The sequence below is a fragment of the Apteryx mantelli genome, unplaced genomic scaffold (assembly GCF_036417845.1).
Source record: "Apteryx mantelli isolate bAptMan1 unplaced genomic scaffold, bAptMan1.hap1 HAP1_SCAFFOLD_111, whole genome shotgun sequence".
In the NCBI taxonomy this organism is placed as follows: Eukaryota; Metazoa; Chordata; class Aves; order Apterygiformes; family Apterygidae; genus Apteryx; species Apteryx mantelli.
In genome coordinates, this window is record NW_027118468.1 from 122384 (window position 1) to 140542 (window position 18159).

Below are 18159 nucleotides of genomic sequence, written 5' to 3' on the forward strand. Positions count from 1 at the left end.
CCTATTCTAATCAATATAATGTAACAATTCCCCCCTTTGAAAATACTTCAAGTCTTCCAGACTGCAAGGATTTTCATCATCAGTTCCGCAGATTTCCATATTCTTTGGACCGTCTCAAACTGGTGATTGTAGCTGCAATGAATTATTTCCAATGTCTTCATATCTCGGGGGAAGTTCATGATTCTTCCTGGTAACAGCTTTTAAAATTTTCCCCAAGTGTTGCCGTTCCTTATTAACAATATTTTGAATCAAACGCAACACTCCCATAATAGCTAACATAATAATTATAATTATTATACACCATTGAATTAAAGATGCTACCCAACCAGAGATGTTCAATCCAAATGACTTTGCTAAAGCAGCCACCCAATTATGGGCACTTTCTTCTCTTTCTTCCTCAGTTGCACGTTCAATTTGCGTTAGCTGAGACAAATCACGTTCTGCCGCGGCTGTAACATTCGGAATATGTACACAACAATGATCAATCTTATCTCGTAAATAACCACATACTCCATGTTCTTTTAGCAACAGCATATCTAATGCCATTCTATTTTGCAGGGTCATTTTTGTGGTTGCCTGTAATTGTAAGTTTATTTCCTTAAATCCTTCTTTAGTCACTCTTGCTAGCCTTTCCGTTTGTCCTAACAACCGGTACAACATTTCTCTATTCCGATAAGTACTAATTGGAGCAAACAATGATTCTAAAGCCCAACCTAACTTCACACCGGATGATGGTTCTTGCCAATCATCATCATCCTTTATTTCTCTCTTCATTATCCATAAATTTTCTAATCTACCCTTAAATGGCGCTTTCTTCCAAATTGGGCAGAGAGTTGGTAACCCTAAAGTTATTTCAGTCACCAACCCATCCAAGGGGAGGTGAGTCGTCCATTGTCCATCACTGGTAACCCAAACTAAATTTCCTGTGCTCCTGATCGTAGTTCTACAATCTATTCCCACTCCGAATTGTATTACAGGTTCACTCATGGAGTATTTAATTCCTCTACAGGCACAACCTGTCCTTAATGCAAGGACCACAGGTGGAAAGGTAACTTCACTTTCGGGGTGTCACAAGTGTATACTTTTGTACAGTTCTAGACTGGGTGTTTTTCAGCTAACTTTCTTTTGCATTAGATTTTCTTGTGTTTCCTGTTGTGGCGCCTGGATTATTTGTATTGGTTGCATTTCGTCTTTTTCCAAATCTTTTAACTCTCTCCTGGCTCTGTTTCTTTTCTGCATAGGTTCTGATTTTGCAGTAACCTCTAATGCCCTTTTTCCATAATCAAAACTCTCTTTAATCCAAACAATACAGGTGTAGTTTCCTACATCTGTCTTACTTACATTTCGCAATGATAAAATCATAGTACCCCTTCGTGTATCACTGTCCCATCGGATTGTAAACCCAGTTGACAATTTGGACTCATTCTTCTGCCAATAGCAACTAATGTCTTGGATTGAACTTCTCATATCTCCAACAAAATCACAAGTCAAATTTACATCCATTCGTTCTTCTACATGTACAGTAGCATATGTATGTATTATTTGAGCGAAACCATTACTTAATCCTACCCAGCATAGTATTACCAAGATGTAAATCTCAGTTTTGTAGGAGTGATCATTTTTACCCCCCATTGTGATGGTACCTTCTTCACTCTGGTATAATGAATCCAATTATCAATTCCTGCTACTTTCACAGCGGTAAATGTTATCAATAGTACCAAATAAAGTCCATGCCACTGTTCCTTTAAAGGCTCCGTTTGCCAATTTCGAACATACGCTTGGTCTCCTGGTTGATTCTCCAACGGCAAAGGGCGATTCCAGATGATCGCGGCACGTAAGGCTGTGAGTAATCTGCTTAAAGAAATTATATAACTATAAACATCTTGATCTCCTTGGAGGTGTAAATCTGCACTTCCCATTCCCTTCGTTGGTGCAGTATATGGCTTACCGTACAGAATTTCATAGGGACTTACAGACAACCCTTCTCTAGGTTTTATACGAATTCTCAATAAAGCAAGGGGCAATGCCTGTGGCCATTGGATTTGAGCTTCCTGGCATATCTTTTTAATTTGTCCTTTTAATGTTTGATTCATCCTTTCTACCTTTCCACTAGATTGTGGCCTCCATGGTGTATGTAAATCCCAGCTAATTCCAAGCATTTCACTAATTTCCTGTACTATTTTAGCTATAAAGTGTGGGCCTCGATCTGAAGAAATTCCTAAAGGTACCCCAAATCTAGGTATGATCTCTTTTAACAAAGTTTTTACTACTTCTCTAGCTTGATTCGTTCTACAGGGAAATGCTTCTAGCCACCCTGAAAAGGTACATACGTATACCAATAAATACTGAAACCCTTTTGATTTAGGTAATTCTGCAAAATCCACTTGCCAATAGTCACCTGGTTCTATTCCCACTTTCAAAGTTCCCATTTGAATTTGTTTTCGTATTACCGGATTATTCTTTAAACATACTGGACACTTCGCATTCACCCCTTTTGCTATTGTTAACATTTGTGCAGATATAATGCTCCGCTTTAAAAACTGCACCAATGCTTCTGCTCCCCAATGGCATTTATTATGTTCAGTTTGTATTATTCGTTTCATAATTGTAGCAGGCACTACTACTTGTCCATTACCTGTTACATACCATCCATGTGAATTCTTCTGTGCCTTTACCAAATCGGCTAATTTTTCATCTTCTTGGGTATAAAAGGGATTTACAGAGAGATGAGCAGTAATCGGGCTTACCTTAGTAGGTATTAGAGCTAATTCAGTCCATACTTGCCGTGCAGCAATTTTGGCTGCCTGGTCTGCCTTCATGTTTCCTTGTGCCACATCGCTGCCATCCCTCTGATGTCCTCGACAATGCATTACAGCCACTTGCTGAGGTAGTACCACAGCCTCTAATAACTGTAAGATCTCGGTTCGATATTTAATAATACTACCTTGAGCCGTCAACAATCCTCTTTCCTTCCATAAAGCTCCATGTATATGTATTATTCCAAAAGCGTATTTAGAATCTGTCCAAATATTCACTCTCTTATCCGTACTCGGTATTAAAGCCCGAATTAGAGCGACCAGTTCTGCCTTTTGCGCTGACGTTCCTGGCATTAATGCCTTTGCTTCAATTACTTCAAGCTTAGTAACCACAGCATATCCAGAATATCGTGTTCCATTCTCAACAAAGCTGCTACCGTCTGTAAATAATGTCCAGTCAGGATTTACAAGGGGAATATCTTTCAGATCTACCCTACTGGCGTAAGTTTGTTCGATCACCTCAATACAATCATGTTCCAGCTCGCCTTCCTCTATTTTGCTACCTAAAAATTCAGCGGGATTCAAACATGTTGTTATCTTTAAAAATATATCATCCTGTTCTCTCAATATTGCTTGATATTTCAACATTCTACTGGATGACAACCAATGACCCCCCTTTTGTTCCAAAACTGCAATCACCATGTGGGGCACAAATACTTCCATTTTTGTTCCCAGTGTCAATTTTCTAGCTTCTTGGACTAACATTACAGTAGCAGCCACTGCTCGGAGGCAAGAAGGCCATCCGGCACTTACCGTATCCAACTGCTTGGAAAAATAGCCCACCGGTCTCTTCCATGATCCAATTCGTTGAGTTAAAACTCCAAGCGCTAGTCGTTGCCGCTCATGTACAAAGAGTTGAAATGTTTTTGTCAAATCAGGCAATCCTAATGCTGGGGCTTCTTGCAGAGCCTGTTTTAAGTCTTGAAAAGCCCTTTTACACTCTAAACTCCAAACTAATTGTGGCTCTTTTAAAGCTGCATACAGTGGTTTGGCTAACAGTCCATAATTCAAAATCCAGAGTCTGCACCACCCTGTCATTCCTAGAAAAGTTCGTAACTCGTGCAAATTTCTAGGTTCAGGGATGGCACAAATCGCTTGTATTCTATTCACCCCCAACCGTCTTTGTCCTTGGGAAATTTCACATCCCAGATATATCACTTTTTCCCGGGCAATTTGGGCTTTTTCCTTAGAAACTCGATAACCGCTCTGTCCCAGTAAATTTAATCACGCAACTGTAACAGTAATGCAGTTTTCATACCTTTCTGTCGCCACGAAAATGTCATCCACATATTGCAACAATAAGTATGCTTTTGATGGTAATTGAAAATATCCTTGCTCCTTCCAATCCTCCAGTTCTCGTGCCAGCTGATTCCCAAACATTGTAGGACTGTTTTTGAAGCCTTGTGGTAACCTGGTCCAGGTCAGCTGTCGTTTTCGTCCTGTATCCGGATTTTCCCATTCAAACGCAAATAATTTCCTACTTTGTAATGCCAATGGGATGCAGAAGAAAGCATCTTTTAAATCAATTACAGAAAAGTATCTAAATTGTTCTGCCACAGATGTTAACAATGTATAAGGATTTGCTACTACTGGATGTATATCTTTAACTATTTCGTTTACAGCTCTTAAATCTTGAACTAACCTATAATCTCCGTTAGGTTTTCTTATAGGAAATATTGGTGTATTATATTCAGATTCACATTCTTCTAACACATTGTGCATCAAAAATTTTGCAATTAATGGTGCTACCCCTTTCCTAGCTTCTAACTGTATAGGATATTGTCTAACTCTTACCGGTTGGACACCTTCTTTCAATTCTACTATGACAGGTTTTGCTGCTTTCGCTAATCCCGGTACTTGTGTCTCCCATACCCATGGTACTACAGCGTTTTCTACCTCTATTGGTATTGTTGTATTAGCTATTTCTTTTACTATAAATATTCTAGCTATTTCTTCCTCAGGTATCTGCAACTTAGCTTTTCCATTTTCAAATATTATTTTAGCATTAAATCTTGACAATAAATCTCGTCCTAACAAAGATGTAGGACAATCCGGTACATAGAGAAATTCATGATCTAATTCTTTACCCCTAAAATTTAGATGCAATGGCCGCAGAAAGGGCCGTTGCTCTGTTTTTCCTGTAGCTCCTACCACAGTTATCATCGTATCTCCTATCTTTCCTAAACAAGTATTTAAAACAGAATAAGTTGCCCCAGTATCTACCAATAATTGTTTCTCTTCCCCATCAATTTCTGTTGTCACTTTTAATCCATCACTTAGTCAGCTACTATGTTGCCCCAAATGTCCTAACATCATTGTTTCTGCCATTGGTGTTCCTCCTACTGAAGTCTGCTGGGCCAAATTCATTTTCACTGGGCACTCATTTTTCCAATGTCCCTGTTGTCTGCAAAACGCACACTGATTTATCCCTAGCTGATTTTGAGGTATTCCCCGCATGCCTCCTACCCTGTATCCTCCTCGACCTCGTCCTCTACTTCTGCCTCTTATTCCTTGATTTACTCGTTGTAACATTGCTAATAATCCTGCCTGATTTCTCTTTGTGGTTTGTTTTTTTTTTTTTTTTCCTATTATTGTACACTTTCCAGCTGATTGCTTCCAAATTACTAAATCTCCTGGGGAAAAAGGAACTTTCCCATATACTTTATCAGTCCCCGAAATTGCCTCTCGTAAAGGGGCTAATAATACTTTACTGTTTTGCTCTTGTTCCTTCCTCCCTTGTCTTGTTCTCTGTGCAATTGGGGTTCGTTGCGCTTGTCTTGGGCATGATGAATGCCCTGGCGAACCCTTCGGTGTTAACTTAATCTGGATCGCTCCAGTATTAATTGATTCTGACGGTTTTACCGCCTTAATACTATCAGTATCACTATCGTCCCCTGCATCTATATCGGACATCACAGGGGCCGTCGGTGATGCTAAAAGTGATACCTCCTCTGGCTCTCTTATTGAATTTTGTATTGCCAAACAAGTCATACACTTCTTATTACCTACACATCCTTCACGTTTTGTTTTATCTTTTTTTCGGGATGTACCAACAACATTCCACATTCTCTCTGCATATCTGGATGATTACGTATATCATAAGATAGATCAACATATGGTACTTCATCCCATTTTTCAAGTTCTTAACAATATCTCATTAATGGACCTATAACACCCGGATCTAAACTTCCGTGTTCAGGCCACCGGGGTCCATCATACTCATATTGTGGCCACCAATTCGTACAATAATCTATAAATCGACTTTTACTCATACTCTGAAAATATCCCGCACTTTTCCAATGCTTTAATAAACATCCTAACGGAGAATTATCCGGTATTACCATGGTCTTACACATTCACTCCACACACACACACTAAATCTACGGGGTAGAAAACGGAAAGATAGCCTCTGATGGGAAACAAAAGACCAAACCAAACTCACGAGACAGCCACGTATGTCTGTGAGTGCTGGACCTGCGGGGCTTTCGCTCCGTCTGACGGCCAGCGCCTAGGCTTCCACAGACCAGACCTCGAGCTCGTTAGCCCAACCTTGCGTGAATCGCCGTCGCGTCTTATTAGGCAGGCACCCGACCAAATATTACAATAAAGCACCTTCGGGCTTACCACTTTGGGACGTCAGGAGCAGCGCAGAGCGGGCGCAGCCGATGGCTCCCCGAGAATTCCTCGGTGCCGGCACGGAGCAAAATCGGAAAGCGAACCGTCAACACTACTCCCGAAGTCCCATCTGGGTCGCCAGAAAACTGTTGCCCGTAAAGAAACACATAACTACGAAAGCAGTTATATGCGGTGCTTTATTCGGGGCCCGGGGTCTCAGGGACTCATGTCCAAAGCTGAGAATCCCAAATCCCCGTTTAACTTGGTTAATATTTATAGTGTTCGGTTACGTAACATAATCAACAGAATTGCTAAGCTACATGATTGTTTCCCATTTATAGTTTCTTCAGTTACTGTTGCCAAGATTTGCTTATCATTTACCTAGTTCATCAGATTGTGCTGTACCCAGTTCATCAGATTGTACTGTACCCACTTCATCAGATTGTACTGTACCCACTTCATCAGATTGTACTGTACCCAACACCTGCAATTATACCTTCATCTTGTCTACCAAGTATAACCTATTCTAATCAATATAATGTAACAATTCCCCCCTTTGAAAATACTTCAAGTCTTCCAGACTGCAAGGATTTTCATCATCAGTTCCGCAGATTTCCATATTCTTTGGACCGTCTCAAACTGGTGATTGTAGCTGCAATGAATTATTTCCAATGTCTTCATATCTCGGGGGAAGTTCATGATTCTTCCTGGTAACAGCTTTTAAAATTTTCCCCAAGTGTTGCCGTTCCTTATTAACAATATTTTGAATCAAACGCAACACTCCCATAATAGCTAACATAATAATTATAATTATTATACACCATTGAATTAAAGATGCTACCCAACCAGAGATGTTCAATCCAAATGACTTTGCTAAAGCAGCCACCCAATTATGGGCACTTTCTTCTCTTTCTTCCTCAGTTGCACGTTCAATTTGCGTTAGCTGAGACAAATCACGTTCTGCCGCGGCTGTAACATTCGGAATATGTACACAACAATGATCAATCTTATCTCGTAAATAACCACATACTCCATGTTCTTTTAGCAACAGCATATCTAATGCCATTCTATTTTGCAGGGTCATTTTTGTGGTTGCCTGTAATTGTAAGTTTATTTCCTTAAATCCTTCTTTAGTCACTCTTGCTAGCCTTTCCGTTTGTCCTAACAACCGGTACAACATTTCTCTATTCCGATAAGTACTAATTGGAGCAAACAATGATTCTAAAGCCCAACCTAACTTCACACCGGATGATGGTTCTTGCCAATCATCATCATCCTTTATTTCTCTCTTCATTATCCATAAATTTTCTAATCTACCCTTAAATGGCGCTTTCTTCCAAATTGGGCAGAGAGTTGGTAACCCTAAAGTTATTTCAGTCACCAACCCATCCAAGGGGAGGTGAGTCGTCCATTGTCCATCACTTGTAACCCAAACTAAATTTCCTGTGCTCCTGATCGTAGTTCTACAATCTATTCTCACTCCGAATTGTATTACAGGTTCACTCATGGAGTATTTAATTCCTCTACAGGCACAACCTGTCCTTAATGCAAGGACCACAGGTGGAAAGGTAACTTCACTTTCGGGGTGTCACAAGTGTATACTTTTGTACAGTTCTAGACTGGGTGTTTTTCAGCTAACTTTCTTTTGCATTAGATTTTCTTGTGTTTCCTGTTGTGGCGCCTGGATTATTTGTATTGGTTGCATTTCGTCTTTTTCCAAATCTTTTAACTCTCTCCTGGCTCTGTTTCTTTTCTGCATAGGTTCTGATTTTGCAGTAACCTCTAATGCCCTTTTTCCATAATCAAAACTCTCTTTAATCCAAACAATACAGGTGTAGTTTCCTACATCTGTCTTACTTACATTTCGCAATGATAAAATCATAGTACCCCTTCGTGTATCACTGTCCCATCGGATTGTAAACCCAGTTGACAATTTGGACTCATTCTTCTGCCAATAGCAACTAATGTCTTGGATTGAACTTCTCATATCTCCAACAAAATCACAAGTCAAATTTACATCCATTCGTTCTTCTACATGTACAGTAGCATATGTATGTATTATTTGAGCGAAACCATTACTTAATCCTACCCAGCATAGTATTACCAAGATGTAAATCTCAGTTTTGTAGGAGTGATCATTTTTACCCCCCATTGTGATGGTACCTTCTTCACTCTGGTATAATGAATCCAATTATCAATTCCTGCTACTTTCACAGCGGTAAATGTTATCAATAGTACCAAATAAAGTCCATGCCACTGTTCCTTTAAAGGCTCCGTTTGCCAATTTCGAACATACGCTTGGTCTCCTGGTTGATTCTCCAACGGCAAAGGGCGATTCCAGATGATCGCGGCACGTAAGGCTGTGAGTAATCTGCTTAAAGAAATTATATAACTATAAACATCTTGATCTCCTTGGAGGTGTAAATCTGCACTTCCCATTCCCTTCGTTGGTGCAGTATATGGCTTACCGTACAGAATTTCATAGGGACTTACAGACAACCCTTCTCTAGGTTTTATACGAATTCTCAATAAAGCAAGGGGCAATGCCTGTGGCCATTGGATTTGAGCTTCCTGGCATATCTTTTTAATTTGTCCTTTCAATGTTTGATTCATCCTTTCTACCTTTCCACTAGATTGTGGCCTCCATGGTGTATGTAAATCCCAGCTAATTCCAAGCATTTCACTAATTTCCTGTACTATTTTAGCTATAAAGTGTGGGCCTCGATCTGAAGAAATTCCTAAAGGTACCCCAAATCTAGGTATGATCTCTTTTAACAAAGTTTTTACTACTTCTCTAGCTTGATTCGTTCTACAGGGAAATGCTTCTAGCCACCCTGAAAAGGTACATACGTATACCAATAAATACTGAAACCCTTTTGATTTAGGTAATTCTGCAAAATCCACTTGCCAATAGTCACCTGGTTCTATTCCCACTTTCAAAGTTCCCATTGGAATTTGTTTTCGTATTACCGGATTATTCTTTAAACATACTGGACACTTCGCATTCACCCCTTTTGCTATTGTTAACATTTGTGCAGATATAATGCTCCGCTTTAAAAACTGCACCAATGCTTCTGCTCCCCAATGGCATTTATTATGTTCAGTTTGTATTATTCGTTTCATAATTGTAGCAGGCACTACTACTTGTCCATTACCTGTTACATACCATCCATGTGAATTCTTCTGTGCCTTTACCAAATCGGCTAATTTTTCATCTTCTTGGGTATAAAAGGGATTTACAGAGAGATGAGCAGTAATCGGGCTTACCTTAGTAGGTATTAGAGCTAATTCAGTCCATACTTGCCGTGCAGCAATTTTGGCTGCCTGGTCTGCCTTCATGTTTCCTTGTGCCACATCGCTGCCATCCCTCTGATGTCCTCGACAATGCATTACAGCCACTTGCTGAGGTAGTACCACAGCCTCTAATAACTGTAAGATCTCGGTTCGATATTTAATAATACTACCTTGAGCCGTCAACAATCCTCTTTCCTTCCATAAAGCTCCATGTATATGTATTATTCCAAAAGCGTATTTAGAATCTGTCCAAATATTCACTCTCTTATCCGTACTCGGTATTAAAGCCCGAATTAGAGCGACCAGTTCTGCCTTTTGCGCTGACGTTCCTGGCATTAATGCCTTTGCTTCAATTACTTCAAGCTTAGTAACCACAGCATATCCAGAATATCGTGTTCCATTCTCAACAAAGCTGCTACCGTCTGTAAATAATGTCCAGTCAGGATTTACAAGGGGAATATCTTTCAGATCTACCCTACTGGCGTAAGTTTGTTCGATCACCTCAATACAATCATGTTCCAGCTCGCCTTCCTCTATTTTGCTACCTAAAAATTCAGCGGGATTCAAACATGTTGTTATCTTTAAAAATATATCATCCTGTTCTCTCAATATTGCCTGATATTTCAACATTCTACTGGATGACAACCAATGACCCCCCTTTTGTTCCAAAACTGCAATCACCATGTGGGGCACAAATACTTCCATTTTTGTTCCCAATGTCAATTTTCTAGCTTCTTGGACTAACATTACAGTAGCAGCCACTGCTCGGAGGCAAGAAGGCCATCCGGCACTTACCATATCCAACTGCTTGGAAAAATAGCCCACCGGTCTCTTCCATGATCCAATTCGTTGAGTTAAAACTCCAAGCGCTAGTCGTTGCCGCTCATGTACAAAGAGTTGAAATGTTTTTGTCAAATCAGGCAATCCTAATGCTGGGGCTTCTTGCAGAGCCTGTTTTAAGTCTTGAAAAGCCCTTTTACACTCTAAACTCCAAACTAATTGTGGCTCTTTTAAAGCTGCATACAGTGGTTTGGCTAACAGTCCATAATTCAAAATCCAGAGTCTGCACCACCCTGTCATTCCTAGAAAAGTTCGTAACTCGTGCAAATTTCTAGGTTCAGGGATGGCACAAATCGCTTGTATTCTATTCACCCCCAACCGTCTTTGTCCTTGGGAAATTTCACATCCCAGATATATCACTTTTTCCCGGGCAATTTGGGCTTTTTCCTTAGAAACTCGATAACCGCTCTGTCCCAGTAAATTTAATAACGCAACTGTAACAGTAATGCAGTTTTCATACCTTTCTGTCGCCACGAAAATGTCATCCACATATTGCAACAATAAGTATGCTTTTGATGGTAATTGAAAATATCCTTGCTCCTTCCAATCCTCCAGTTCTCGTGCCAGCTGATTCCCAAACATTGTAGGACTGTTTTTGAAGCCTTGTGGTAACCTGGTCCAGGTCAGCTGTCGTTTTCGTCCTGTATCCGGATTTTCCCATTCAAACGCAAATAATTTCCTACTTTGTAATGCCAATGGGATGCAGAAGAAAGCATCTTTTAAATCAATTACAGAAAAGTATCTAAATTGTTCTGCCACAGATGTTAACAATGTATAAGGATTTGCTACTACTGGATGTATATCTTTAACTATTTCGTTTACAGCTCTTAAATCTTGAACTAACCTATAATCTCCGTTAGGTTTTCTTATAGGAAATATTGGTGTATTATATTCAGATTCACATTCTTCTAACACATTGTGCATCAAAAATTTTGCAATTAATGGTGCTACCCCTTTCCTAGCTTCTAACTGTATAGGATATTGTCTAACTCTTACCGGTTGGACACCTTCTTTCAATTCTACTATGACAGGTTTTGCTGCTTTCGCTAATCCCGGTACTTGTGTCTCCCATACCCATGGTACTACAGCGTTTTCTACCTCTATTGGTATTGTTGTATTAGCTATTTCTTTTACTATAAATATTCTAGCTATTTCTTCCTCAGGTATCTGCAACTTAGCTTTTCCATTTTCAAATATTATTTTAGCATTAAATCTTGACAATAAATCTCGTCCTAACAAAGATGTAGGACAATCCGGTACATAGAGAAATTCATGATCTAATTCTTTACCCCTAAAATTTAGATGCAATGGCCGCAGAAAGGGCCGTTGCTCTGTTTTTCCTGTAGCTCCTACCACAGTTATCATCGTATCTCCTATCTTTCCTAAACAAGTATTTAAAACAGAATAAGTTGCCCCAGTATCTACCAATAATTGTTTCTCTTCCCCATCAATTTCTGTTGTCACTTTTAATCCATCACTTAGTCAGCTACTATGTTGCCCCAAATGTCCTAACATCATTGTTTCTGCCATTGGTGTTCCTCCTACTGAAGTCTGCTGGGCCAAATTCATTTTCACTGGGCACTCATTTTTCCAATGTCCCTGTTGTCTGCAAAACGCACACTGATTTATCCCTAGCTGATTTTGAGGTATTCCCCGCATGCCTCCTACCCTGTATCCTCCTCGACCTCGTCCTCTACTTCTGCCTCTTATTCCTTGATTTACTCGTTGTAACATTGCTAATAATCCTGCCTGATTTCTCTTTGTGGTTTGTTTTTTTTTTTTTTTTCCTATTATTGTACACTTTCCAGCTGATTGCTTCCAAATTACTAAATCTCCTGGGGAAAAAGGAACTTTCCCATATACTTTATCAGTCCCCGAAATTGCCTCTCGTAAAGGGGCTAATAATACTTTACTGTTTTGCTCTTGTTCCTTCCTCCCTTGTCTTGTTCTCTGTGCAATTGGGGTTCGTTGCGCTTGTCTTGGGCATGATGAATGCCCTGGCGAACCCTTCGGTGTTAACTTAATCTGGATCGCTCCAGTATTAATTGATTCTGACGGTTTTACCGCCTTAATACTATCAGTATCACTATCGTCCCCTGCATCTATATCGGACATCACAGGGGCCGTCGGTGATGCTAAAAGTGATACCTCCTCTGGCTCTCTTATTGAATTTTGTATTGCCAAACAAGTCATACACTTCTTATTACCTACACATCCTTCACGTTTTGTTTTATCTTTTTTTCGGGATGTACCAACAACATTCCACATTCTCTCTGCATATCTGGATGATTACGTATATCATAAAATAGATCAACATATGGTACTTCATCCCATTTTTCAAGTTCTTAACAATATCTCATTAATGGACCTATAACACCCGGATCTAAACTTCCGTGTTCAGGCCACCGGGGTCCATCATACTCATATTGTGGCCACCAATTCGTACAATAATCTATAAATCGACTTTTACTCATACTCTGAAAATATCCCGCACTTTTCCAATGCTTTAATAAACATCCTAACGGAGAATTATCCGGTATTACCATGGTCTTACACATTCACTCCACACACACACACTAAATCTACGGGGTAGAAAACGGAAAGATAGCCTCTGATGGGAAACAAAAGACCAAACCAAACTCACGAGACAGCCACGTATGTCTGTGAGTGCTGGACCTGCGGGGCTTTCGCTCCGTCTGACGGCCAGCGCCTAGGCTTCCACAGACCAGACCTCGAGCTCGTTAGCCCAACCTTGCGTGAATCGCCGTCGCGTCTTATTAGGCAGGCACCCGACCAAATATTACAATAAAGCACCTTCGGGCTTACCACTTTGGGACGTCAGGAGCAGCGCAGAGCGGGCGCAGCCGATGGCTCCCCGAGAATTCCTCGGTGCCGGCACGGAGCAAAATCGGAAAGCGAACCGTCAACACTACTCCCGAAGTCCCATCTGGGTCGCCAGAAAACTGTTGCCCGTAAAGAAACACATAACTACGAAAGCAGTTATATGCGGTGCTTTATTCGGGGCCCGGGGTCTCAGGGACTCATGTCCAAAGCTGAGAATCCCAAATCCCCGTTTAACTTGGTTAATATTTATAGTGTTCGGTTACGTAACATAATCAACAGAATTGCTAAGCTACATGATTGTTTCCCATTTATAGTTTCTTCAGTTACTGTTGCCAAGATTTGCTTATCATTTACCTAGTTCATCAGATTGTGCTGTACCCAGTTCATCAGATTGTACTGTACCCAGTTCATCAGATTGTACTGTACCCAACACCTACAATTATACCTTCATCTTGTCTACCAAGTATAACCTATTCTAATCAATATAATGTAACACGTGTTTTTTTTTTTTTCTTTCCCCCCTTTCTTTCTTTTTCCTTCTTTCCCTCAAAGGAAAGGTCTTAATACACCGCTTTGCATCGTACGTTACGGGGTAAGCCGTTTGGAAACACTATAGGGCCGACGCCGCGCCGCAACCCTGCTCCGGGGCCCGCCTGCCCCCCCGCTCCGCTCCGCCGCGCCGCCTCCGCAGGGGCGAGCGCGTGCCCCGGCCCGCGCTGCCAACGAACTGGCGCCCTAAACGCCGCGCACGCAAAACGCAAAGTCACACCCGCGCTCCCAGCGTGGCGCCGGGTCCCAGCCCGCCCCCCCCCCCACTCGCCCCGCACCGCCGCCTCCACGCAGCGACGGCCGCAGCGGGCAGGATGCAGCCCGACGCCCCCCGAACCTATGCGTTCGCCTCACCCGGGGGCCCCACATCCTTCACTCCACGCCACCTCCGCACTCACCCGCCGCCGCCGCCGAGCGAAAACGCCCTCCCTGCTCGCCGCCATCTTGCTTCCCCGCCGCCGCGCATGCGCCGCTCGCCAACGGACTGCGGCGGCAGTGGCGCTTGAGCACCGCGCACGTGCCGGCTCGGACAGCGCGGGGGGGGGGAGCGAGGGGAGCGGGAGGGGCGGGGGGGAGCGAGGGGAGCGGGAGGGGAGCAGAGGGAGCCCGAGGGGCGGGGGGAAGCGAGGGGAGCCCGAGGGGCGGGGCGGAGTGCGAGGGGAGCGCGAGAGGCGGGGGGGAGCGTGAGGGGAGCAGGGGGAGCCCGAGGGGAGCCCGAGAAGCGGGGGGGGAGCGCGGGGGCAGGGGGGAGCGCGAGGGGACCAGGGGGAGCGCGAGGGGCGGGGCGGAGCGCGAGGGGAGCAAGGGGAGCCCGAGAGGAGCCTGAGAAGCAGGGGGGAGCCCGAGAAGCAGGGGGGAGCGCGAGGGGACCAGGGGGAGTGCGATGGGCGGGGCTGAGCGCGACGGGAGCAAGGGGAGCGCGAGGGGCGGGGGAGAGCGCGAGAGGAGCCTGAGAAGCAGGGGGGAGCGCGAGAAGCGGGGGGGAGCCCGAGAAGCGGGGGGGAGCGCGAGGGGAGCAGGAGGAGCGCGAGGGGCGGGGCGGAGAGCGAGGGGAGCAGGGGGAGCCCGAGGAGGGGGGGGGGAGCGCGAGGGGAGCCCGAGAAGCGGGGGGGAGCGCGAGGGGAGCCTGAGAAGCGGGGGGGAGCGCGAGGGGCGGGGGGGAGCGCGAGGGGAGCAGGGGGAGCCCGAGGGGCGGGGCGGAGCGCGAGGGGAGCAGGAGGAGCGCGAGGAGAGGGGGGGAGGGCGAGGGGAGCCCGAGAAGCGTGGGGAGCGCGAGGCGCGGGGGGGAGCGCGAGGGGAGCAGGGGGAGCGCGAGGGGCGGGGCGGAGAGCGAGGGGAGCAGGGGGAGCGCGAGGAGGGGGAGGAGCGCGAGGGGAGCCCGAGAAGCGGGGGGGAGCGCGAGGGGAGCCCGAGAAGCGGGGGGGAGCGCGAGGCGCGGGGGGGAGCGCGAGGGGAGCAGGGGGAGCGCGAGGGGAGCGCGAGGCGCGGGGGGGAGCGCGAGGGGAGCAGGGGGATTGCGAGGGGCGGGGCGGAGAGCGAGGGGAGCAGGAGGAGCGCGAGAAGGGGGGGGGAGCGCGAGGGGAGCAGGGGGAGCGCGAGGGGAGCAGGGGGAGCCCGAGGAGCGAGGGGGGAGCGCGAGGGGAGCCCGAGAAACGGGGGGGAGCGCGGGGGCGGGGGGGGAGCGCGAAGGGAGCCCGAGAAGCGGGGGGGAGCGCGAGGGGCGGGTGGAGCGGGGAATCCCGAGGGGCGGGGGGGAGCCGGGGAGCCCGAGGGGCGGGGGGGAGCACGAAGGGAGGCGAGACCCGCAATGGCATGCTCGCGCCGCGCCGCTGCAGCCGGGCGGCTCACGCGTGCGAACCGCAGCCCGCCGCGGCAGCCCGGGACTCCCAGCGAGCGCCCCGAGGCTGCCCGAGCCCGTGGCCGCTCCAAGAGCACCGGGAAGGGGCGACGAGCACGCTCCATTCGCTTACCCGTTACCGAAACGGCGGAGAGCAGCAGCAAACATGGCGACCGGCACTGAGCATGTGCGCGCCGGCTGTCTGCGCATGCGCGCCCCCCCACCGGGTGCAGTACCGCTTTTTGGACACAGGGTGGCAGCAGTAAGCGCGGCGGAACCCAGTGCGCGTGCGCGCCCCCCTTTATCGTGCCCAACCGCTTTTCGACGCCCCGAGGGCAGCAGGGCGCGCGGCCGGCCGCCGTGCGCCCGCGCGCCCCCCTTTCCGTGCCGTACCGCTTTTTTGACGCCCCGAGGGCAGCAGGGCGCGCGGCCGGCCGCCGTGCGCCCGCGCGCCCCCCTTTCCGTGCCGTACCGCTTTTTTGACGCCCCGAGGGCAGCAGGGCGCGCGGCCGGCCGCCGTGCGCCCGCACGCCCCCCTTTCCGTGCCGTACCGCTTTTTTGACGCCCCGAGGGCAGCAGGGCGCGCGGCCGCCCCCGGCACGCGCACACCGCTGCAGAGCCCCCCCGCCCGCCCGCCCTTTGCAGAGATTTCACCACCCTCGCCTCAGCTCATCTGCCCTTATTTACAGCGCCTGCTGCGAGGCGCCGCGTCGCCGCGTGTCCTGCTCGAGCCGCTGCTCCTAGAGGCTTCAGTAACAGCGCTTTCCTTTGAACATCGTTGCAAAATACTCCACAGACAAAAAAAGAGTCAGAGGCTGCACTTAAAAAAACAAAACGAAAACAAAAAAACCACCCACCTACTTAACGGGACAATTTGCAAGCGTTCCAAGAAGCAGCCGTTCTTCTTTAGGACTTTCGACCTCTCGCCTTTACTGATCGTTAAACAAAATAAACAGCCCAAAGCAAGCCGCGCTATTTGCTTGACAGACTGCTCGGTTTTTATTATTAAACGGTACGAGATGCTGGCACGCGGCATGTCTTCTTCGGATTCTTGGGCTGACGTTCCTTCGGCCGCACGCACGCGGTCAAACGCGTCTTTTTCACGTCCCGCCGTCAGGGCCTCCCCAGCAATTCCCGCAGCGACTCCCCCCTCGGGACAAACAGCTCGAGGACACGCACGGTCTTGCTAAAAGAACGGGGGGGGGGGGGGGGGGGGAACAAACGCGTGCGCTGAGCGCGGCACTCGCAGACCCGATCTTCGGGTCCAAAAGAAAACTCTCTAAAGCGGACCAGGCGGGCCAAAGAGGTCCCTTCTTTGCGCCACGCTTCTTTCCTCGCACAGACGTCGGCCGCCTCTGCCCGCTCTCACGGTATCCCCTACCGGCAAGGACACGGCGAAACGTTTCGGAAACGACGGCGTTTCCCAGAAGCGTTTCCGCCGCCTTGGGAAAACGGCCGAAGGAGAGGCTCACGCGGGGCGCGTAGCTAGAAAGAACGCTCCGCACAAAGGCCTAAAATGACCAGCCCGGAGCAGGGATCCCGGGCTCTCCGGGAGCGCAGGAGTTCTCACGTCCTTACTGAGCAGAGACCGCTGCCCGTGAAACACGAGACGCCGCAGCGACGCCGATCGTTGGAGGGAAGCCTGCAATAAGAGCGAAAGAAAAGCAGACGTTGAGGACAAAGACCAAGTTACGAGCCCCTCGCGATTCAGACACGCTTCTAGATTTACCGCCTATTTCAAGGCGCGCCTTCGGCAATTCCGTCCAATTGATTTTCCCCGAAGCCCGAGACGCGGACGAAACGCCTCTCAAAGGAAGGTACGGCATAACCGCTCTGGCCTATAAACTACCGGTTTCGACGCAGGAAAAGCACAGGGAAAGCACTAGCGTTCCCCCCAAGAAACCACGTCCAAGCGGACCGATGAAGTAGGCCCCAAGTCTGAAAGCGGACCTAAAGGAGCCCGTTTGGCGGTCGCGAGCTGGAATACGCCGTTCTCCTTCTCACTAACAACCTCCCGTAGAGACCGGCAGCTGTACAGCGCCTTCTACGCTACACGGAGGAGTCGGATAGCGGGCAGATGCCGCGTCCCGAATGCGCAACTAGAGATTGGAACGCACGGACGTAAACAAACGCCCGTGACGTAGCGGAGGTCTAGCGTATTCACGTTTACCGTGCGTCAGTTCTCCTCTGCGGACAGGCCGTTCCATCTTCTTTACTCGTTAGCTGACAGACGCCCTAGGAGAAAGCAAAGAAAGGAAGAAATTCAAAAGGAAATGAAACAGATCGGAGGGAGCCTCAAAGGCTTTGATCCATCCCCCCAGGCAGCCGAACCACCTTCGCAAAGGCACACCTCAAAAGACACGT

General features: G+C 46.8%; 1 long non-coding RNA gene across 1 annotated transcript in view; it reads right to left on the bottom strand.

Moving 5' to 3' along the window:
* LOC136995513 (uncharacterized) overlaps window positions 1–14433 on the bottom strand; it is a 78455-nt gene extending 64022 nt beyond the window's left edge. The window contains exon 1 of the long non-coding RNA XR_010887070.1: window positions 14357–14433. This is a non-coding gene — a long non-coding RNA (uncharacterized lncRNA). The remainder of the gene's footprint in view (window positions 1–14356) is intronic.
* Window positions 14434–18159: the final 3726 nt, after the last annotated feature.